Raw genomic sequence first — 23,850 nt, 5'->3', positions numbered from 1 at the left:
GCAAAGTTCTTCACTTAGGAAAACAAAATGCAGTGCATAGGTATAGTACATGACAAAAGAAGTTGTGAATGGTAGCTGAATATGAAGGGGGTAGCCCCTTCTTCAGGGCCACCAGCTTTGCCACCTTAGTGTAATTATCATTTTTGCACCACTTCCCATCCTTGCACCAGATAGCACTCACTCCAGCCAGCCAACAAGGGAATATCAAAATGGGGAGGCAGACAGTGTCCCATCCCATCCTCACCCTTCACCTCACCCTTTTCACAGCAGGGAAGGAAAAAAAAGCCTATTTCAGTCGAAAGATAAGCCTTGGAAACAGCATGGGAGGTGTTGGCTGTTCTTGTTATGACTGAAATGAGATGAGAGTTTATTTCTGACCTTGCAAACATGAGAGGGACCAGGTTCAGTTCCCCACTTTACATAACCCTGTCAGACCCAAGGAACTATTCCCGTCCCTAAACAAAGCCCCTAATCCTGTCCTTGCTGAAAAGGAGGAAGTACAGTATTGCTCACCATTAACAGAGGGAGAATGACATTGACTAGAAGCAGGGAAGATCCTGACCCCTGTGATTGACTAAGGCAGTGTTACATAAACTTTTTCCTCGCAGGACCCCTTCCCACTTCTAAGAATTATGGAGGATCCCAAAAGAGCTTTTGTTTGTGTCGGTTATATTTATTTATATTTACCGTACTGTATTAAAAATTAAAATTGACACATTCGTAGAACATAGATTATTGACTCATGTAAAAATAACAGTACTAAATCCATTAGATATCAACATAAATAAAATATTTTTCATGAAAAAAACCCTCTCTTTTAACAAATAAAAAATAATAAGAAGAGTGACATTGTTTTAAATTTGCAATATCTTCAATAGCTGGCAAATAATGTTGATTTTGTGGACCCCTGAGAGGGTCTTGAGGGATACCCAGGGGTCCTTGGACCATACTTCAAGAACTGTTGGACGAAGGAAAACCTAAAAACGAATTGCAACAAAGTAATTGAGTGATAAGCACTTAATCCCATCAATGTTTCTTAGTTGCTAAGAAGAAACAATGGTTATTTCCAGCACTCCTGCTACTTCTAAAAATCACAGTGTTTCTTAACAATAAAATGGCTCTCCTTATACAATCAGACTTATCCAATTTACACTATATGGCAGTGTTTCTCAACTACAACAATTTTAAGATGTGTGGACTTCAGTTTTCAGAATTCCCTAGCCAATGTGCTGGCTGGGGAATTCTGGGAGTTGAAGCCCACAGATCTTAAAGTTGGTCTTAAGATTCTGGAAGCAAATCAGAGCCTTAGAATTTCCCAACCGACAGTTCAAAATCCTCATAAAAGATCTTCCTCTCTATTGTTCTCTATTGTCCTTTGTAAGCTGGAACCCAATGATTATTGTTTTAATAAAGGGTGATCTTCCTCCTCAGAACTGCACTCCAACTTTCACATCTACCACATCCTCATGAAAATTGATGTGGGCAATGGATTTGGCTCTCTGTTTTGGTTAAACTATTTGCTATGATCAACCTGTGTATTTCTAAATGAAAAAGAAATCTTCCAGAGGAAATATCTATTGTATATAAATATTAATACTCAGTCTCACCACTGGGAACATTAGGATATAAATAACATATAGTCAACGCCCAGCCCATTGCTTCCTCTGATATGATTGACAGCAGCCGTAAAAACAATGATCTTCCTCCAGAGTCCACTGGAGCTGGGTGGCCAATACATTTAAATAATAGTAATAATAAACAAAGATTTAATAAATTTGTTCAAGGATACCTGAGTGAGACCTTAACTTCACCTTCCTTCAATAAGAGTCACCCATTGGGGGAGATTGGCAGTATACAAATTTAAAAATAAATAAATAAATAAAAACAATCACTGTATTGAAGTGATACACTGGGTGAGTGAGATTCAAGCCTGTCTCCCATCCAACTTTAGTGTTTAATACAGCTCCCTAACTCAAAAGGGTAGTCCACACCTATCCTAAACGTTAATCCTGTATACTTACATCTCACTGCTAAATCAAAATCCTCTCTTTAATATTATATCAATCCTCAGAGAAAATTCTGGTACCCAGGTAACCTCAATTTGCAGATAAGAAGCCAAGGTAAGATGTTGGAAGATTAACTGATCTGTGAACACTCATGTAGCCCTGTTAACTTTAGTGGTACCCTATCATTTTAAGCAGCCATTAAGCCACCACTATCCCATTTACAATCTCAATCCCACCATTGCTGCCTCTGTGCCCAGTCACTACAGACACATGACTTCCTCCCAAGATAGTAAGTGTCTAACAGATTTTAGACACCCTGAGGTGGCCCCTGGAGAATGTCAGAATAAGGTGAAAGTCTTACTTGAAAGCTGGTACAAGGATGACCTAAGGCTGCCTCACTCTTGGGCTAGAGATGAGATGAAGGCAATATTTTGGGGACACAGTACAAAAATTATGTTGGCAGGACACGTTTGTTTCATGATCAGATGTAAATGGGGACATAGCCTCTGTCATGTGGCTGGACACAAGGTTCTGCTGATATATAATATTTCTGCCAGGTACTTTAAGATTTTCAAGATTTGCTCCCTGAGCTTCACAAACTGTCCAAGACAAAATCCTCTGAGAAGTAGATTATAGGAATACAATTACATAAGGCTCTTTACTTACCCATTTGGGGCTGCTGGCATTAATACCAGGCCAGATTATTACTGATTACTGACCCTGATCTCACCTTTGCTATGCCCATTTATGTTTTCCATTCTGTTCCAAGGAATGACTGTCCCCAGCCTGCCTCCCTTGTTCCCTCCCTAAAGTTTAGGGACTTTAACTTCCAAAGTTTCCAGCCAGTTCAAGCACATCCAGAGGATGCTCAGTTGGGGTAAACTGCTTAAAACCTTCTTCTGTGGGCAACCTTATTGTATGTCTGTTGTGTGAAACATCCAAATCTCTTCTTGCTTTTCCCAGTATCTGCCTAGGCCTGCAGTGGACACTCCTTGAGGAAAGGACTGTGAAGACAAAGGTGGCAGTCAACCCCCCCCACCTTTCCTCAAACCAAATTAGAGAGATATATAAATATTATGAGGGGGGCAAGGGAAGTGTAGCTTGCATGTGCCAGCTTTGGGGGAGGTTCGTTGTGAATCAGCATGTTCAGCTGAGGCTTAATGGATCTATCAGAGGTGTACATAGTCAAAAAAGTCAAGATGGTGGCTATGATGGCATGATTGAAGCTGTGACACATGTAAAAAGCAGTCACAACTTTGATTGCACTGCTACAGCCACCACCTTGACTTTTATGACCACTGTGCAGAGACCCCTGGTATCTGCAGTAATTTACTCCTTAGTCTGCTGAAACAATGTGGAAAACAGAGCACAAGTTTTCAATGCTTTGATGTCAAATTTTGGCAATGGGGCAAGGAGCTGGAGTCTGCAAAAAATGGGAGCCGTATATGGCACCACGTGGAGAGGCCTGGGTATGGATTTAGAGTAAGAAGCCACTTAAGAACAGATTATTATGGCCACCAATGTATCTGCAGAAACATCAGCAGTGAGGCTATGTTAGGGTATTTCCCAACCAGCTGGTTTTAAAAGATCAGATCCGCAAGCTGAATTGTGAGATTTCTCGGGTACGTCATCCATCTTAGTGACAAGGAGTGGGACAAACATTTCCTCACAGTGTTCCCTCAGAAAATTTCACAAGGCAGCTTTAGTTTCCCATGGCCCTTGTGGGCTGTATGATACCATTCTCCTCCTCAGGCTTTATCTTTACATCACGACTAACCGAGCCCAGAGCCATTGAAAGTATCCCAGAGAATTCAATGCATCTTTTGTAATGGCTGCATTTAAGCACTGAGTAGAGGGAATATGCAGTGCAAGCAGAAAAGGTCGTGCTGTCAGAGTAGGACTTTGGAATCAAAAGAACAAAGGATCCCAAATGTAATGGGTAGCTTTTCACGTATTGAAGGAAGCAAACGAAAAACTTTTTTTTTTCCAAAAGCACCAGCACCATCCTGGTCCGCCAGAGTAAAAAATGACTAACTGCATCACAGCTTCTAAGTCAACCTTCTGCTTCCTCCTTGTGCTGTTATTGGCTACCTTTACCTGAATCTGGCATACTTGGAATGTATTGGAACTACCACTCCCAAAACTCACAGGTGGAATTTTCTTCGACTGTAAAGGCAGAGAATTCTGGGAGCTGTGGTTCTGGCATATCTGAAGGGCATTGTGATGGAAAGGCTGCTGAAAGGAGGCACTTTATCCTGCCCATAATTTGGACACTGAGTCCCAAAAGACTACTGTGAGCTTTGCTGTCTCTAGCAAAAGTAGGATCTGGAAGAAAGAAACTGTTCAGAACAGTCAGAGGACATCCACTAAAAAAACAGAAACAAAGAACGCTAGAGATTTATTTCCTGCTAGCAGTATTTCTTCACAAAATAGCATTGTATTTCTGAAATAAAAACTCAAGCTTGTTTGTTGATGATATATATGTCCTCTAAATAGCTAGGATACCCCTAAGGCAACTATATCGATACAATGCAGTGTCCTTGATATTAAACCAGGCATTCCTTGTCGGTGGGTTCACCTATAAAATAAGTAGCTTCTCTTTCAATATCCCGTGGTATCCTACAGAGAAGAAAGACATGCGCCCTGCTACATAATGTTGGAGGACAGAAAACTCTTGTTCAGAATTTTACCTAGCCAGTCAGCCATCCTCACCTTTCTGCAGGATGCTCCATTTTACTCTTCCCCCAATAATATTTCTGTTCCCCACCCAACAGGCATTCAGAATTTTGTAGCCAATGGGCAGGTTTACTCCTCATTAGGCTTTGCACATGTTCACACATACACATTCACACACACACTTTCCTGTACTTCCTTCCAATCTGGAGATGCCTCCCTTTTGTGAGTATTCTTTTCACTATTATATAGTCTGGAGTCATTTGGATTCAGGCAGCACCAAATTGAATAGAATAAATAGATTATAAGAATTGGTACCCAAAGAATGAATACACAGTTAGTACACATAATATATCACTTCTTTTCTGAGTATAAAGTACAGATTCAGTCTTGAATAGCAAGTCTGGAAAAACTCTCGGTTTTGTATGAAGTCTGATGAGACTAGGGTTGCCAGATATCTGAACACACAAAGAGGACATGGACAATTGGAAAGGAGGACGAATGGGGAGAAAGGAGGACACACTTACTGTTTCATTTTCTTGGCATCCACAACAGAAATTACAGCAAAAAACTGCAAATAATAATAATAATAATTAGACCTACATGTATATGAAATTACTTTTTCTAGCATCAGAAAGATTGGTTTTTCAATCACAATATTTTTGCAACAAAACTTTATTTTCAGGAACAGATGCTAGCAATAATATAGAATTGACAACGGTGCATTTTTCAAATTTCACCATAGAAACATGTGACGAGCCATTTGATCTACAGACTACAGTAATCATAGATTTGAAGGGGCTGGATTGAACCTGATTGCTGGAATCTGGAAATAAATAATGTAAATCTCGGTTGTCGACTCTGTCAATGGATAAGAGAAAGAAAGAAGCAATTTACAAGGTCACGATACTTGAAAGTTTGAATGACTGCTGTTGTGAAAACAGTAAAAAAACAACAACAAGATATTCAAAAAGCCAGACAATATTTTATTTTAAGGCTATGCCTACCAGATAGAGGACATGAGGACAAAAAGGAGGACATGTCCTCCTTTTGCTGGATGTCTGGCAACCGTAGATGAGATGCTGCATTTCAATTATTCCCAGTGAAATTGTTTTCTGCAGGTCAGCTATCCAAATGCTTGAATTGGCTAATATAGTCCAATTCTTTGTGACCTTCTGCTTAAGGGAGAGAGTTGTTGAGCCCCGTGAGATCAATAGGCTGACCAAGATGGTGAAAGCTCCTGAATTCATGTCCAACGAAGAACAATGGAATAAAGTGAACATACGTAGTCTGGAAAAGAAAAGAAAAAGTCAGTTGCATGATCAACTTTTGGGGTGGACTGACTAGTATTACAGCCTAGATGATGCTCTTGAGAAAAAACGTTTTATCTACTAAACTTACAATGCTATCTAATAGAAATCTACTAGGAACAAAGGGCTAGAAACCAACTGCTACTGGGAGCATCAACCTCTGAGCCTAATTTTGTATGATTCTAACTGCTGGCTTATCATGCCTTTAGTATACTATTTTTTCCACAAACTAGCAGATTGGGACCCCAAGTGTTATGTGTGTGTGAATGTATGTCTGTATAACTCATTTAACCCTTTGTGTTCTGCTGCAGCTGGCATCTAAATTGATGGGCCTGTACCAGTAGGCATTAGACTGCAACTCCCATAGTGCTAGTGGCCATGCTGGCTAGAGAATAGTGAGATTTATAGCCCAGTTCAATTGGAGTGCATAAAATTGAGAAGGGTGATATGTATCATATACAATAATGCCTCTTCCATATCACCTTTACTAAAGCTGATCAGCCAACAAGATCCTTACGCTGCATTATGCTACTAATAAATCTAACTTAGGACCATCTAGGAACACTGCAGCAACTTTCTGAGAAAAAAGTATTTCCCATCCCTGCAAGCTACAAGTAATCTCTTTTGCCCCGCTCTCTACGGCTTTTAGCTCTGATTTCCAACTGAAGTCCCTGCCAAATGAACAGTAGTGTGCTAGAATTCGTTTTTTTTTTTTTAACATTCTAAGGGAAAGTTTTACAAGGTTTTTACAGGAAGGTTTACAATGATCAGAGCTTCCATATTTTTTCCTTTTAGTATTAAAAAGCAACTCAAAAAGCAGGACTGTCAAGCAAGACAATAGCACTGATATAGGGAAGTTCACTCTTCCCCTTTCCTCATACTGTTTTCCCCTGAAAAGTCCATGAGAAAATACTGTTTGCCCCATTATAGAATATATAATTTCTTTCTTTCAGGACCTCAGGCAGTTTCCATGGGGCTGTCTCTTAATGTTGTCCCCCACAACAAGCCCATAAAGTAGGTTGGATTGAGTGAGAATAAATGGGTAGCCCAAAGTCATCCAGTGAATTTTGATGGATGATAAAAACAGCAAGATCCTGCAGACCTCACTGGTCTTCCCTAATCTGGTGGCATCTACGTGGGTGAGTTGCAGCTTCCATTATCTCCAGCTGACTATTGAGATTTTATGCAGAGCCAGGAGGGTGGTTTCCACACAAAAGAACAAATAAATCAAAATCTGAGACCAGAAAAGCAGCATTGAAAAAGCAGCTTGAGAACAAATCTACCTCCCCAAAGTACTTAGTTTTTGTCTTCTGCGTGGTCACTCTTGATCCAAAGAACTTCTAAAATATGAATATACCCCCAAACAGATATTCTACAATGTGCCAAAAAGTTTGTATTGATGTGACTTTAAGACATTTTGTTTTTATCATTTTAAATAACTAGATATGTTATTGTAGAAGGATAGTTGGGTTAATCTATGATACCAAAAGATCAGGAGTCTGGTAGCACCTTTTCTACTAACACATTTTATTAAAAAATTTATTAAATGTTAATGAACATTGTTAGTTGGAAACAGTGCTACTGCTATCAGAACTCCTGATATTTTACTAGATATGTTAGACAGCTCACCAGGGCTATGATGTCAGATGATAATCTAACTTTCACAACAACTGTGTTGTGAAAGGTCATTCTTCACCCATTCCCTGTGCTTTCACCTTCTTCTGATTTCACTGAGTATAACTTACCTTACTCCTAACTAGCTGCAACTCAGAAAGATACATCATGCATATGTGAAAATTACTATCATAATAAATGAGCTATTGTTTAAGGTGATGCAAGACTCTTAGTAATGCAGAGATTGAACAAAGGAAAACAGAGCAATGATTCTCCTGGTCTCCTTCAATGACTTTGTCCCAGATCTGCTTGTTCCATAGAAACCTTCTTGCCTTTGGCTGCATCTCCTCCCTATTATGTGGCTTACAAATCCAAGCATTGTAGCTCAGCTCAATTTGCGTCATTAGTGTGGGCACTCAGTGAGAAGTGACCTGGAGGAGCTGTACCATCTTGGCAGATGGGTAAGCTCAGACTCCCACCCACCCACCCAATTCAAAGGAATGCTGCTGTTCTCTTCCTCTTTGTCTGCAGAGTAAGAAGCCTAATGAGCAATTCTGCTGACCCAGCAAAGGGTAGCACAGCAGCCAGGAAGCTGGGGAGAATGGCTCCTGGCCAAGGTGAAGTGGAGAGAGGCAAACAGACAGAACAAGCTGAGTCTTTGCTTGGGAAATCTATCATATTGGAAGCAACTGAACTTCAGGAAAGAGCTTGCCAAGATTTCCTCCTGCCCCAGGATATTATGGTTTAGCAGTTCAAATAAACAAACAAACCAGCAGCCAATCAGTGGGGGCAAAACACCCCACAGCAATGTAATGTGGTGATGAGCACACACTTTGCTTAGTGTTGCAAGGTGCAATGGAGTAAAGTAGATTGCAAATGTACTCTGATACTTAATTAGAAAGTTGCTTACCAGGGCATATTGATATGCTCTCTCCTTCCACTGGAACGAATGTTGAAAGATGGACACTGAGATGGACATGTGAATAGCAACTGCTTTCCTTACTGTTTTTTCCCTGCAGCAATATGTTGCCAGCATTGGCATAGGACAGCGTTCCACAATCAGGTATCCCTTGGATGCACTGGGGTTTTAATACCAGTTGGCGCAAGCTGTCTTTTAAAAAAATCACACGTTTCCAGCAGTGTTAATCATTAGAGAGATCTGAACTTCTGATCAAGATTTGGTGCAAGTAGTCTATTAGTATCTTAAACAGAATCTTGCTTCTTCCATAGAGCAGAGGCCTGTGCAAAGCGGGTTATGTGGTAGAAGGACACAATAGTAATTGTATGAGCATAGCAGAATGTTCATATCAGGCTGGAATACATATGTTCTTTTAGTAGCAAGAACAGTTCAAGTTAGGACATGAAATATACACCCCACCCAAAGCCTACACAAAATCTATTGTGTTTCCTGTTATTCAACATTGCTGGTTGAAAGATTGCAAGCAGAGCACGCCTTTTGGAATGGAGGTGGCGGGGGGGGGGGAGGAGAAAGCAGAAATATTGGCATTGAGCCAAACCTCTTATCTTGATGGGAAATAAAAGACCATGAAAAGATGGCCAGTCAGAGAAAAACAATGTGATAGTTACCAGAATTCAGCATGGATTTGTCAGGAACAAATCTTTCTGGAATAACTTTATCTCATTTTTTTGATCAGGTATTTTTTTTTTAGTAGATTGTGGGAATGTTGAAGATATAGTATATTTTTACTTCAACAAAGCATTTGATAATGTTTAGCAAGTATGTTAAATATGGGCCAGAGGAAGAATGCATACATACATATCCGGCTCAAAAATTATACTTGAAGAATGTGCATTAATAGTTCCTCATTAATTTGGAGAGAGGTATCAAGTGAGGTGCCACGAAGTTCACTTCTGGGTTTCTATAATATTTTTATTAATGACTTGGATGAGGAACAGATAGAATGCTTATCAGATTTACAGATTACACAAAACTGGGTGCTCTAGAATATGAAATAAAATTCAAACTTACCTTGATATATTGGAATGATTGTTCAAAAGTAATAGAATTTAAAAGGCAAGTACAAAAATATTTAGGAAACAAAATCCAAGGAACAAGTATAGCATCAGGAGAAATGTGGGTTAGAAATGGCATTTGTGAAAAAACTATATTGGAATAATAGTTGATTGCAAATTGAATATGAGTCAACAGTATGCTATTGTTGCAAAAAGGCAATGCAATTTTAGGCTGCATCAATAAATGAACAACTTTCAAAGCATGGGAAGTAATCCTTTATCCTGGTTTAGACAGACCTCACTAAGTACTGTGTCCAGTTCTGGGCACCACCATTTAAGAAAGATTCAGAGAATCTGGAACAGGTTCAGAAAAGGAGAGTAAGGATGATCAAGGGATGAGAAATGAAATCCTATGAAGATAGTGGAGAAACTTTGAGATAATATGCCTTGGGGAGGGAAACATCAGCATTCTTCACATATCTGAAAGGATGTCAAGATATGTTCTCTCTTCAGGATGCCAGATAATGGATTTCAGTTACAGCAAGGCAGATTTCAATGGAAAGTGAAATCCATTACCCAGGAAAGTGGTGGTCTCCTCTTCATTGGATGCATTCAAGCAGAAGCTAGACAGCCATCTGTCTGGGATGTTTAATTTGAATGTCTCCACGAAGCAGGGGGTTGGATTTGATGGCCTAAATTGCCCAGAGGTATTTTCTAGACAGTTCAGTCTGGTTTACATGAACCAGTTGTTATTTTGTTCCTACTCAACTCAGCAATGTTTGATCAGGGCCAGCAGCTTCATTAGCAGCTGCACCAAAACTGCATGAGCTACCTGCCCTATTATGCATCCCAGGCCCACCTCCTTTCAGAGAAGCAGCATAAACCACCATAGTGTCCCCAATTCTGCCAGCTGCAATCCCCAACTCTGTTCTCCAGGCTGACAAGCTGCTTGACATGGGCTCAGTTAAAAGAAAGCAAACATTCAACCAACAGTAAAAAGAAAAAAGGCTCTACCACAATGCTTTCATCAATCTGACCCCTGTTGTCCTTCCCCCCCCCCCCATATATAACTCTGTGTCTAAGTTTTGCCTTTTTTTCCTGATCAAACAAAAGGCAATAGAGTCAGCAGAAGATTTTTCTGCGGCTTGTTTTATGGAAGCTTCTAAAAGAACTAACCAATGATTAATCAATTATGTGCCATCAAGTCAGTGTTAGCTCTAAGGGACCAGATAGATTTTCTCCATGATGATCTATCCCTAACCTGGTCTTTCAGGTCTTCCAATGGTGTACCCATTGCCACTGTAGCTGAGTCTAACCACTTTTATTGATTGACTGATTGATTGATTGATTGATTTGTCTAATTTATATAACCACCCATCTCACAAACCCAGTGACTCTGGCAGTGTACAACAGAATTTGCTGCTAGTTGTCCTCTTCTTCTCTTTCCTTCTACTTTTCCCAGCATTAGAGCCTTCTCCAAAGCGCTTGATTGTTACATAACGTGTCTGAAGTAGAATAATTTGTGTCTCAAGTAAGAACTCTGAGTTGACTTGTTCAATGATCCATTTGTTTGTTTTCTTGGCTGTCTGTGGTATTCTCAGGAGTCTACTCCAACACCAAAGTTCAACAGCATCAATATTCTTCCTATCCTGCTTCTTCAAAGTCCAACTTTCACTTCCACAGAGTATCACATGGAATACCGTTACCAAGGAGTCTGCAAGAATTACAACATCTACGGACAGCCCAAAGTAATTGAACAACAATACACTATCACAGCTATGCTTAATCAGTAACAACAATCATCCAATTTATGTCACTAACCAAGATACAAATATGCCATGGCAGCATCTTTTTTCTGCTGCAACTCCTTGACTTTGTCATTCTAAGCCTTGAGACAGCCTTATGTCTTCTGTAGTTATACCAGTGTTCCTCTTAACTGACAGCCTCCAATAGCAGCCACAAGACATATACAATGTGTTATGGTTTGCCATCCATTACCTCAGAGGTGAAGTCAGGTGACTATTAGTGGGTGGGGTCAGAATAGCACTTACTGGCCATTTCAGACCAATGCATGCATGTCCTCATTCCTTTGGTTCTTGGACAACTTCCCCTGTTGCCATTCTGTTATTGTTTCCTGAAAGAGTGTGATATATCACAGCTGTGTTGGTGGTCCAGCAGAATTGTACAGTAGCACTAGACTGCTCAGTCAGCATTATTGTAAGTGCTTTAACTCTATAATTTTTACTCGTTTAGAGCAAAGCTAAAAAAGGAAAGCAGTAGAATGATGGAAACTCCCCTTTACCCCCTGCCCCCCCAAGCATAGAGGAATCTGAATGTCAGCATCCATTGTCTATATAATGAAAGGAAGTGGAGGGGAGGGAACATCTAAATAACAGCTCTCCTTGTGACTCAGCTCATTATGTGACTCCAATTTATCTTTTTTTTTAAAAAAAAAACCTTGTTCTTAGAAGTGGAGCCCAGGAAGGAGCTTAGAGATGATGGACGGAGTTTAGCAATCATTTCTCCTGCAGCACTGAGATTGGTGGAGGAATCAACCAAGCACTTTGCTTATCATGTGTTGCCACATGCAAGATCAGGACAGCCTCATTCAGTCTATGAACCTATGATTATTTGTGAGCTGGTATCTATTTTCTCTTCATTTAACTGGATTTCGGCTGTCCTTCACTCTATTGATTTTCAAAGGATACAAAGATGTCCTAAACAGCTGGGAATGTTAAACTTGCCTCCTCCTGTAATGTCCCCATTTAGTGAAAGAACTTTTTTTTTTCTTATTCAGTGTGTTGGCTTTGGTTTTCCCGGAGCCTTTAAGATAAAATGGTGTGGGTCAGCCTGTCCCAGGTTGTTCTCCCCAGATATGTTGGGCTAAATATCTTCAGAGGCCAAGTGGCTGGGAAGAAGTGGAATTGTGTCCAATACAACTGAAGGATCCTAGACTGGGGGAAGTTGTTGTAATTCTCCTGTCATCTGAGGTGTAGATGTGGAACAAGGACCTTTTGATAATGGCCGCATGGGATCCAGTATACCAGCACATTCAGAGCTGTTCATGTAAAAAGCCCTGATCTGCTCTTATTATTTCTGCTTTACAGTTTAGAAAGAGGAAGGAATGGAGCAGAACAGGAGCAGATGTCTTCTCTTCCTACTCCTTCATGTTATCTGAAAAACTTCAGTTTACATCTATCCTCCACTGTGATTTCAGCCAAGAATAAATTGGAAGGTAAGAAATTGCATTGTGAGAAAGGGGAGGAGACATTATAAACGTTCAGTGAAAGAGCATATATTAAGGAAACAAGATGGAAATACCAGGCCACTGGCATAAATAGTTGTGTATATAGATTAACACTATGTATACACAGCATTTCTATCTTACTGCTTATTTAAGACAGTTTAATGTCTTCCTAAGTAATGTTGACCTCTTCCCATATAGATCTACAAGTTGTCCTCAATGACCACAACTGGGAGCGGCAACTCCATCACTAAGCAACATGGTTGTTAAGCAAGACATCATGTAACCATGACAGGCTTATAATTCACTTTGGTTGTTAAGCGAACCACCCACAGTTGGTAAGGAAGGCATCACACGATCACAACTTGCGATTTTACTGCTGGCTTCTCCACTGACTCTGCTTGTTGGAAGCCAGCTGTGAAGCACACAAATGGTGATCATGTGACCGTGGGATGTTGTGATGGTTGTAAATGCCTGCCTGTTGCAAAGTGCCCAAATCTAGATCACATGACTGCAGGGGTGCCACAGTGGTCATAAGTTCAAGTAAAGTTACTTTTACAGCTCTGTTGTAACTTTGAATGGTCACTAAACAGGACAGTTGTTAAGTGAGGATTACCTGTATCCAAATGCTGTCATTGTTGAGGCATCCACCTGGTTAACCAAGATAATTGATGCAAAACAGGACCCACCATATTTATTAGCCAACTTCTAGAAGCAGGTTTAAAAAGAGCTGTTCAAATACACCTATGATCAGCCTTCCCAAAATAATGCCTCCAAATCTAATGAGCTCCAATTCCCATAATCCCCTGCCGGCATGCTAGGGGGTGAATGGGATTTATAGGTCCATAAAACTGCAAGACTATACTTAGGGAAAACTGACTTGGACTTAGAGTGATCTGTGCATCTAGGACACAATGAAAGAAGAGCAAAGAAAGAAATAATGAGTTTTGGCCAAGATCCCAAATGATAGATCCTGACATAAGCCACCTGGAGAACAAAGGGCTTGAAAACCAAACAATTGTTAGGTAACTTTTCCCTTCTACTCCAGTAGTGTTGTTGATCAGCCCTTCATTTCACAATACCAGGCCATTTGCTCTACTCACAAGCATCCTCACCACTGCACCACCCATGCATACGTATCTATTCTTCAGCAGCCTCTTGATTTGAGGCCAAGATATATAGGACAGATCTTGTGTCCTAGAATCATCCTCCTACTAGAAACCACCTCTAGTTTCAGAAGGCATATATTTCAAATTTCTTTTATGCAACAAAAGAAAATAGTGTAGAGGAAGTGGGTCTTTATAACCACCAAACCACTTGTTTGACTTCAGATGAGCTGAATGATATAAACAAAGATGTTCTGAAGCTGAAATGTGGGCCTGCTAAATGTAGATACCTGCTGCTTGACTCAAATTGCCACTCCTGCTGACCTGCTATAGACTCTAAACTTTAATGAAAACCCAGGTGGGTAATATTGAATATATAGTATGTATCTATTCACATATATACCCATTCCAGAGGACGGAAATTATGTAAATGTTAATACACTCAAAATGCATTCTGTGAAAATTTAAAAATGTGAAGGTTCACTGTCACCTTTTACCAACGTGTCCTCCAGATGTATTTGTCAGACAGAGTGGATCAGTATTAAGTAGGAATAAAGATGGGACAGTGAATGAATCAAACAACACTAGTGCATTTATAAGCATGAAGAGGTGGTAATAGGAAGGGATTTCAGAAAATGGGAAATATTTCATTTTGGTTTTAAAAAACAAAAAAGTTAAAGAAGTAAAGGTTTCTTGCTCTACAAACTAGAATAAAATAAATACAATTAGTGCTTGTTGAAATGCATACGATTTGATAATTGAACAGATATACTGGCTTTGCTCACCACTCATTGGGAGCTTGATTTTTTTTAAAATCAGCTTGAGAATAATAAATTGTTGCACCTTTGGTAATGTTCATTTCATGTTTTATTATAATGTGCGTTTGTGTCCCTGATAACAGTTGATTGATTCCTTCAGCAGTGGTGCATTTGCAGGAGCACTTCAACCCACAAGCAACCTGATATGTTCCATATATTTTTAATTACAAAACCCATTACTTCAATCCAACATAGCCAACAGTCAGAGCTATAGTCCAAAATCAAATTCTCCTTGACAATTCTATGAGTCCATTGCTATTATATGGATTTAAGTGAACTAACCATTTGTCCATTCAAAAAAACAAACAAACAGGATATAATTTAACATATACATTACACGCAGCTCAACAGGGCAGTCCAGACAGGCCTCAAAGAAGAGAATTGCAAAATATAAAATCATCCTGGGGTCTGTTCAGCCTTCTTCTCCTAAGCATGACTCTCCAATGATGGGAAGGAGGGGAATCCCCCAGAAAGTCTCTATCAGCCAATGATTGGACTAGCTGAACCAGTTACCTGACTTAACATAAGGCAATAATCCAGTTCACATGTCTTAAGTACAATTTGCACCCATGGCTTGTATCACCCTTACTAAACATAACTCCAATCTGAGTTGGTGGCATGGTTCCTCTATAGGGAAGCCTCCAGAGATAGAGAAACAGGATCATTGTAGTCATAGTATCCCTGCTGCTCCTAACTTTTTTTTATACACACAGTGGAGTGAATTGTGGAGATATAGATGGAGGAGAAAAGTTTAGCCATCTCCTACTTTTCCTGCAGTGGGTCTAGTCCCAACTGGACCACCATGTTATTTTTTATTTTAAATCAGATATGTAAAGCAAATGAACAAACAACTCCAAAGTGCCAGTTGAATTGTGGAGTTTGCTAAGATATCAGGTGAAAGGAGATTGTCCAAATGCATCTGACGGTGGTCTGCTGTTGTTTCATCTGGGGAATACTTGCTGGGTGACATTCTTAATCATGATGAATGCTAACCATGACTTAGCCAGTTGTGTAAGCTTGCTCAGTGCCATTCACATCTCTGGGACTCATTTCCGCCAGTCTCTAAGGACTCCCAGGTTCTTTGTTGTCTTTTTGAAGCATAATTTCTTATGCTCAGATTGAGGAGTCTGGCTTCCACTTTCCTGTTTATAAGTGTCAGACTATATACCAGACTCTCTACATTGTCTCAGTTATGTTGTTGTGTTGGCTTTGACAGGCATTGGTTTCACCCTCTTAAACAGCATAGCAGCTGCATCCTTCAGCTGTAGGTGTGTGGTCTGTGACTGAACCAGGAGCCTTCACTAATGTAAGGCTTCCTAATTCAAGATCTTTATTTTCTTTTTCTACTTCCATGCTGTAACATGGGGGAAATCCACTAATCGTTTTAGCGCTGGTGAAAAGGAAACTCTGTTGGCTCTACACCTCTTTCTTTCTTTTCTTATTACAAATGCTTTTATGCCACTTCAATCATTTTATTCTAAGGAGCTCGCAAGCAGCAAAATACAAATACAACAATAATCAGTGATCATCAGTATAATTATAATACTGTAATCATAAAGCATGGCTCTGTATATCATCAGGAAAAAAAATGATCACACACCCAAATACCTTTAACTTCTCATACCTTGATCCCCAGACATACTCTGGGAAAGCCATGCAGACATTTCCTGAATATTAAAAGTGTGGGCTTAGACCTTATGTCTGGTGGGAGGGCATTCTACAAGAAGGGAGCTCCTGCAGAGAGTTCACTTTCGTGCACTTCATGTGGGGCGGAGACTCTCATGTGGTGAGCAAATTCTATTTGAAGCAGGTGGTCCTGGAACCAGCCAGCCCCCAGGTCCCACACCAAGTAGGACTTTAAAGATCATCACCAGCATCTAGACTTGCACCTGAAAACAAGCAGCCAAAGCTTCTCTTACTATATTGGTGTTACATGACAATACCAGGTTGTCCTGATTAATTTACAGTAACGTGAAGTTTGGTTTTAAATGGATGAGGAGAAGCTGTGGACTCAATCATGTCATTTGATGATTTCTTGCAGGGACAATATTTTATTTCTGGGGACCTGGCACATTTTCTGTAAAACCAATGGCTAACTAAGAAGGATTGTCTATCTCATTGTCTGCATATACTTAAGAACACTGATCCAAATGTGTGCATTTCTGAGCAATAGAAGTCAACCTAGTTAAAACAGGATATTTCTTTTGTATCATGCTTTTTAATTCCAAACTAGCATTAGAGCTATTACTGAAGAGCAAAGATGCCATGACCGATGCAGAAGAGAAAATCAATGGCAAAGCTAAAAAGAATTTTCCATGCCTGCTTCCTTGAGTTGCTGCTGTATAATCCAAAGCACGCTATGTGCTTTCATGTCACCAGCATGTCGCTGGAGGAGGTTAATTAAGTTCTTTTCATTGCCAAAAAAACCCTTTGATCCTTTTTATTAATTAAAATGCCCTAATGCTTTTGAACAGGCTTGAGTCAGCTGGCTTGCAGCTCAGAAAAATGAACAAATATTTGTTGCATCCTGATCACGTGCTGCAGCAAACAGAAAAGCAAAAGTGCATCAGGGCAGGACCCCAACTCACTATCTATTAGAGTTTCAGTCATTTTGGATGGACTTCTGGGGAAGAAATGGCAAAGTGAAGACGGCTCCTCTAAAAGCAGAGCCAACAACTGCAGCAGAATGAAGAGCTGGCAAGTAGACCCGCTCTTCATAATTCCTCTCCAGACAAGAAGAGGACTTGAGATTTCTCACAAGTGCTCCGTACAGTTGCTCCTTGCAAGGACACTGCAAGACAGCAGTATCTGGTGGGTTTAGAGCTCTGGGAGACAAGGGAATAGCCATCTGGTTCAACCCACAGTCAGTGCCTTTAAGGACACTGGGTTCACATATTTCCTTTTCTAATCACTTTCAGAAATTGTTTGTTAATTGTTTTTCAGCTACAGTGATACCTCGGGATACGAACACCTCTGCTTGCGAATTTTTCGGGTTACGACCAGCTCTGGCCCCAAAATTTTACCTCGGTTTGCGAACTCCGCCTCGGGGTACGAGCCATTTTCCGCCCGTGCCACGTGGTCCGCGGCCATTTTCTGCCTGTGCCACGTGGTCCACGGCCATTTTTCCGCCCGTGCCACGTGGTCCGCGGCTGTTTTTCCGGCCCTGCCGCGTGGTCCGTGGCTGTTTTCACGCCGCGCCGGGCTGTTTTCGCGCCGCGCCGCGCCGGGCCATTTTCGCGCCGCGCCGCGCCGCGCCGGGCCGTTTTCGCGCCGCGCCGGGCCGTTTTCACGCCGCGCCGCGCTGCACCCGGCCATTTTCGCGCCGCACCACGCCGCGCCTGGCCGCTTTCCGTGTGGTCCGTGGACGCCAGAACGGATTAACGGTAATTACATTGAACCTTATGGGAAATTGCCTCGGGTTGCGACCAAATTCGGGCGGAGGGCGGAACGGATTAACCGGATTTACATTGAACCCTATGGGGAAATTTGCCTCGGGGTGCGACCAAATTCAGAGGGCGGAACGGATTAACCGGATTTACATTGAACCCTATGGGGAAATTTCCTTCGGGTTACGACCAACTCGGGATACGCCCAGAGTCACGGAACGGATTAAGTTCGTATCCCGAGGTACCACTGTATTAGGAATCTTTGGATTGACAAGTCTGAAAACACTGGGTGAGTTTCCTTCAATCCTTAGCAAAAGAAGTTTTAAATACAAGTTTTAATGACTTAAAAATGTTTCTGGAATAAACAGCAAAAGAATGATTAAAATTTTGATTTTAGAAAGTTACAAATGGACTAAGGGATAAAATTGAAATAAGATTTTGGAATTAATTGTAAGAATCCTTCCTGTGGGAAAATACTTTTGTTTTGAATACTTTGGGGAAAAAAATGATAGGATGGGACTTTGAAGGTTAGACACTAGAGGGAACTAAAGATTACAATTAAAGGAAAAGAACACTTAAAACTGACTTACTAATATAGAATGGAGCAAAATATTTTAACATTCAACATGTTGAAGGCTATCTTTGAACAATGGACCCAGAAGTTAAATTTAAGATTGTCTGCCTCTATAGACTGTGTTTAAAAGACATAATGGAAGAAGAACAAGTTTTACTGGACAAGAATGAGATTGATCTGAAAGTGGATTTAAAAATAGCAAGCTACAAGAATGATATGGAAAAAGATGGTACACTTGACATACAAAAGAAACTGGCTGATGTCTTAATAATTAAAAGATATATACAAATAGCAAAACAAGAGAGTGACCTGGATAATTTTCCTATATTGGATTTACAAAAGAGGTTTGTTAAAGCTTTGAAGCTTTGAAGCTTTGAAGAATTTTACAAGAAGGGACAAAGAAAAAATGAAAAGAAATAAAGTTTTCAGACATTATTTGACGGGACTAAAGATCAAGATTATTAAAAGTAAAAGGAAGGTATATAAAGTTCACTTATTTGATCAAGATTAAAATAGATGTGTTGTTATCTCTGGTAACCTTATAGACTTTGCTGATCAGGACTGAAATGGCAAGGTTTTTAAGGGTTTGTTTATAGATAAGTGATGAGACATGGGAAGAAGAAATCATTTGCTGTATTTTAAAAACCAAAACCATTTGTGCTTGGACCTGCGTATACATTCCGATTATGGCTGATCACTTGCCAGCATCCTGTTATTGATGGTCTATTATTCTGGAGTCAGAATAATTTAACTGAGAAAGAGGGTCTAGACTAGAACTGATCCAAGAATCATTCTTGCCTGCTTACCATAAAACAACTTCTTTTCCCCTTCTTTTCCATATTCTTTGTCTAGGAAGCTTTTGTTTCAAAAAAGCAAAACTGATGCAGCAGATGAATTCTTGGTACCCATCCTCACTTCTCCTACTGCTGGGGGACAAAAGTGATCCTAGGACCCCATATGACCATCCACCAGGCTTCCCAGAGCTTTCTTCAACTACTCCATTGTATCTTGGGGCACAGTTACAATAAATCTGTACCATGATTTCCCATTGCGTTTTAACTGCCCTAGAATAAAATAATAATAATAATAATAATAATAATAATAATAATAATAATAATAATCCGATGGTGTTCAAGTGGTGCTCCAGATGTTTTGGTATTGCACCTAAGGCGCCTATTACTATTGGTACTATCTTTGCTTTCTTTTGCAATAATCGTTCTAATTTCTGAATTCAGATCAACTACCATCTAGAATATAACATGTGAGACATCACAGTAGTTGAGGGGAAAAAATTACCTATAAGTGGTGACAATAGTAAATGACACTACAGTAGCTCAAAGGGAATTGGAAATACTGAGGCTTCACAACTAAAACACAAAAGTTTCCCCCACAATTATTGTAGAATAAGGAGCTGTAACAATAGATTTGTAAAAACAGGTGACAAAATTAATTTTTTATTCCAAGAAATCCTTAAAATTAGAATTATTTGCCCTCACAACATTTAGTTTACCAAAAAAGAAAAAAAACCCAAAGCCATTTTTGCTTGGACCTGCATATACATTATGGTGGTATTTGGACAATTCTTAGGCTTTGGGATAAAGCTTGAATTGACCCTAAATGACCAGCATTTACTGATTATTCTTCAGAAGGATGAAGATGAAGATGATGATGATGATGATAGCAACAACAATAACAACAACCTCCTGAAAATAGCCTCCAAGCTCTTCCAAAGCCTAAAAAAAAAATCCCTAACATACTTCCTCTGTTTGTGTAATTGCTGTACCCAGTATAATCTTGAACCTTCCAAAATATTAAATGCAGCCCATGGTCACCCCCACCTTCACTATCTTGGAAGATAGTCCACCCTTGCAAAGAAGATGGCCATTATTACCTTTCAATGGCAGCTACTTGTGGTTCCATTCTGATTCCAGAAGGGAGGGAGTAAAAGGTTTTTGGGCATCCATGACCATCATACCTCAGCTGTATGGACCTCAGCCTGTACACTTAGTTGACACCAAGGTTGTGTCAACTTGTAATCTTCTTTGAGTCCAAAAGTGATTTTAAAAATGGTATGAGCACCCCACAGGAAAGTATGGTTCTTATGTTCCCTTCCTCGGTATTCAACCACAGCTATCTATTTGGAGATCATGTTTTATGGGCACTTTCATTTTACCCTGAAGTAAAACTTAGGTTTCTTCTTGTTCCTTCATCGGCAAACACAGAACCAAAAGAAACCAGTTTGAAGTTTATTTTTAACAGTTATAAGTACATCCAAAGCATTGCTTCATGTTTCATTCTTGCCACTTCCTTGAGCAGAGAATGTATGTGTGTGTGTGAGAGAGAGAGACAGAGAGGCAGAAAGAGAGAGAGAGAGAGAGAGAGAAAGCATCTGAAACTTACCTGGTTTCTGCAAGACTCGTGGCACAAAATAGATGGGAAAAGTGCAGACAGTGGTACCTCAACATATGGAGAATTTTGAGACAGATTTCTCAAAATTCATTCTACCGGTCAGAATCCACTTTGCAAACTTAAAACTGTGCTCTCTTGCCCTTCCCGCCCACCCACCCGGTTGAAACTCTTCCTTTGGACCTAGATCAGGGTTCATGGAATGTGACAAATTCCAACAGCTTGGAAGAGCCTACTGGCATCCATGGCTATTAATGGAACATGTTGACCACCTGATAGTTTGCTATATGGCTATTTTTCTACTTGCAAGCCTTAGAATAGATAAGTAATCTGTAATTGAATTCTGTGCATACTCGGCATCACTCAGTGTGTTGGGAGATATTCCCAGATAACTGTGGCCATCTACCATTCCCAAACTGCTCCCTTCCAAATCTTTTGAATTCAGCTCCCAGAATTCCCAGCCAGTCACACCAGTGACTGGTGATGACATCATGTTTTCAGAGACCCTTCTGAAGAAGGAGGAGAAAGAGTTGGAGGAGGAGTTGGTCCAGCTTTTGAATGCAAAACATTTGTACAAACGTTTGTATGATGTCTGGAAGTACCGAGAAAGGGCTCCACCCTAAGTAATACAGCTGGATTGGATGCCAAAAATCCCAAGTTCAGGTTTCCAGGTACATCTAGGATTCTCTAAAACCCTGGATTGCTGCTGCCAGTCAGTGAGAGTGCTAAGTAAATAAACCAGGAAGTTTAAAGCAATGTCCTATTCTCCTATTGACTAATGCTGAATTAATTCTCAGAGTGATGCTTCTTATGCAGCCAGAATGGAAATATTCTAAGCAAAAGGGGTGGAATCAGCAGGTTCGAGTTTCTGCCAACATTGGCATAAATAACAACAACAAAATATTTGTGGGATGGTGATGATAACCACACAAGGGCATGGGGTAAGAATCAAAACAAAGTCTATTGTGAATTAAATATGCTTATTGGCATATTTAGGAGAAGCAAGATGAAATGGATGAAAATCATATAAAGCTATCTCTGGAGGCTTTCCAGGTGTCTTCAACAAGTGAAGTAAAATGGGCACCTCTAAGGACCTCAGTTGTAGAAAATGCTCTCCCAGTGAGACCCAGGTGGCACTCACAGGGGCATTCTTTTGGCACTAGGCTCCCTGCTCCTGGGCATTGCTATAGCTTTGCCATCAGTTTGATTTTAAATGCCCAAGCTAAACTGGGATACTGATTTTTTTAATGATTTCTATCTTTTCTGTGGTATTTATTATTGGTGTTTTATTGTTTTGCTCTGCGATTGGCTTTTAAAAATGTTTTTATTAACTTTATGATCTGCCTTGAAAAGTCTGGTTTTTGGGTGAATTTGCAATACAAGAAATAAAAATTGATGGCAGTCTGGCAGCCTGAGCAAGGCATTCCATGGTAGGATGTTTGTTGCCAGTTTCCTTTGACCTTTGATGCATGTACATCGAGGCAGCATACAGTGCACAGACTACCATTTCCTACACTCCAAATTCTTAAAATAGACAATGATGGCGAAATAGGCAATGATGGTGTTTTCCTTGTATATCTTTAATCCAAAGAACAAACATTCTCTTGTCTTACAAATCTGCAAAGATAGGCTGTTACTTGTACAAATACATTCTTTCACTTAGGTGTCATTATATGGGCTGGGCAAGGACAGAGAACAATGAACAGTGATCCTTGATATATGAATAAGACTCCTACAGGGGTGCTCCCAATTTCACCTGTGATACCTTGACCAGCCCATAATGGAAATAAACTGAATACATTTCATGGGAATAAACACTTAAGGAGCCTATTACCACCTGATTCCCTTCCATATGACTATAACTTCCAGAACTTATATCCCGGACTTCTTGGGAATTCCGGTAGTAGTAGTCTAGGATGCCCAGTAGGCCTGAGCAAAACTGAATTAAAAGTATCTTGATCATTGTAACTTGTTGAAAATGCCACTTATTTTTATAGCTGACAATTCTATGTATTTGTTGTTTCCCTGTTTTAAAATTCAGGTTGTGATCCTAAGCACATACTAGTTATATTCACACAACACACTGAATCTCTAGAGCTAAAGACATGTATCTGCATTCATGCAACATGTTAACTTACATTTGGTTAATGTTAACCACAGTTAGGTTTCTGGTGGCTCATCATGTTCTGCAAACAGTCTTTTTGGTTACTTTATGGTTAGTGCATTTGTCAGTCCAGAACATGAGTTAATTAATTCATTAGTTCATCCAGTAACTGGCCTAAACATCTTAAATGCATGCATTAAATGAATGCAGCCATTATTCTGAGTTAAGATAGTTAGGATTGCTCTGAATATCTAGTAGAAGCAGAAAAAGAGAGCATAAAGGCATCAGCTTCCAGCCAACTGGGTTCATCATCTCTGGCCACTTGGGTCCTGTCTGCTTGGAGGGTGGAGGAGTGGGAGGTGGGCCCTGCAGTTTCTAGCCAGCCAACTCCCCAGGAGAGAAGTCAAGGGCAGGGAGCCAAGCTCCATCTCCCACTGCAATCTTGCTGCAAGAAACCTGACCTATCACTCCCTGATTCAAGGGAGAATATTTCCCCCCAGTGCTGACCAGCATTACAGTTTCCTTGTTCCACTGGTTTTTTACAATACAGCAGCTGGGAACAAACCATCAGTTACCTTAACTTCCCTTAAAGCAGCTGCCTAGACAAACATGTTTTTTGCTTCCCGAGGCAGAAG

General features: G+C 40.2%; 1 long non-coding RNA gene across 1 annotated transcript; it reads right to left on the bottom strand.

Moving 5' to 3' along the window:
• Window positions 1-5,733: 5,733 nt before the first annotated feature.
• Window positions 5,734-21,244, bottom strand: LOC148216723 (uncharacterized). Its single transcript, XR_015795078.1, has 3 exons — window positions 21,106-21,244; window positions 8,514-8,714; window positions 5,734-5,969 (listed from the first exon to the last, which is right to left on the bottom strand). It is a non-coding gene; the product is annotated as an uncharacterized LOC148216723 (long non-coding RNA).
• Between the last annotated feature and the right edge of the window lie 2,606 nt (window positions 21,245-23,850).

Source organism: Python bivittatus, unplaced genomic scaffold (genome assembly GCF_059951505.1).
Source record: "Python bivittatus isolate LINGU-HERP-01145 unplaced genomic scaffold, Pbiv_v1 ctg000080_np1212, whole genome shotgun sequence".
Taxonomy (NCBI): Eukaryota; Metazoa; Chordata; class Lepidosauria; order Squamata; family Pythonidae; genus Python; species Python bivittatus.
Note: the sequence above shows the minus strand (reverse complement) of the source record. Positions and strands in the feature narration are given on the sequence as shown.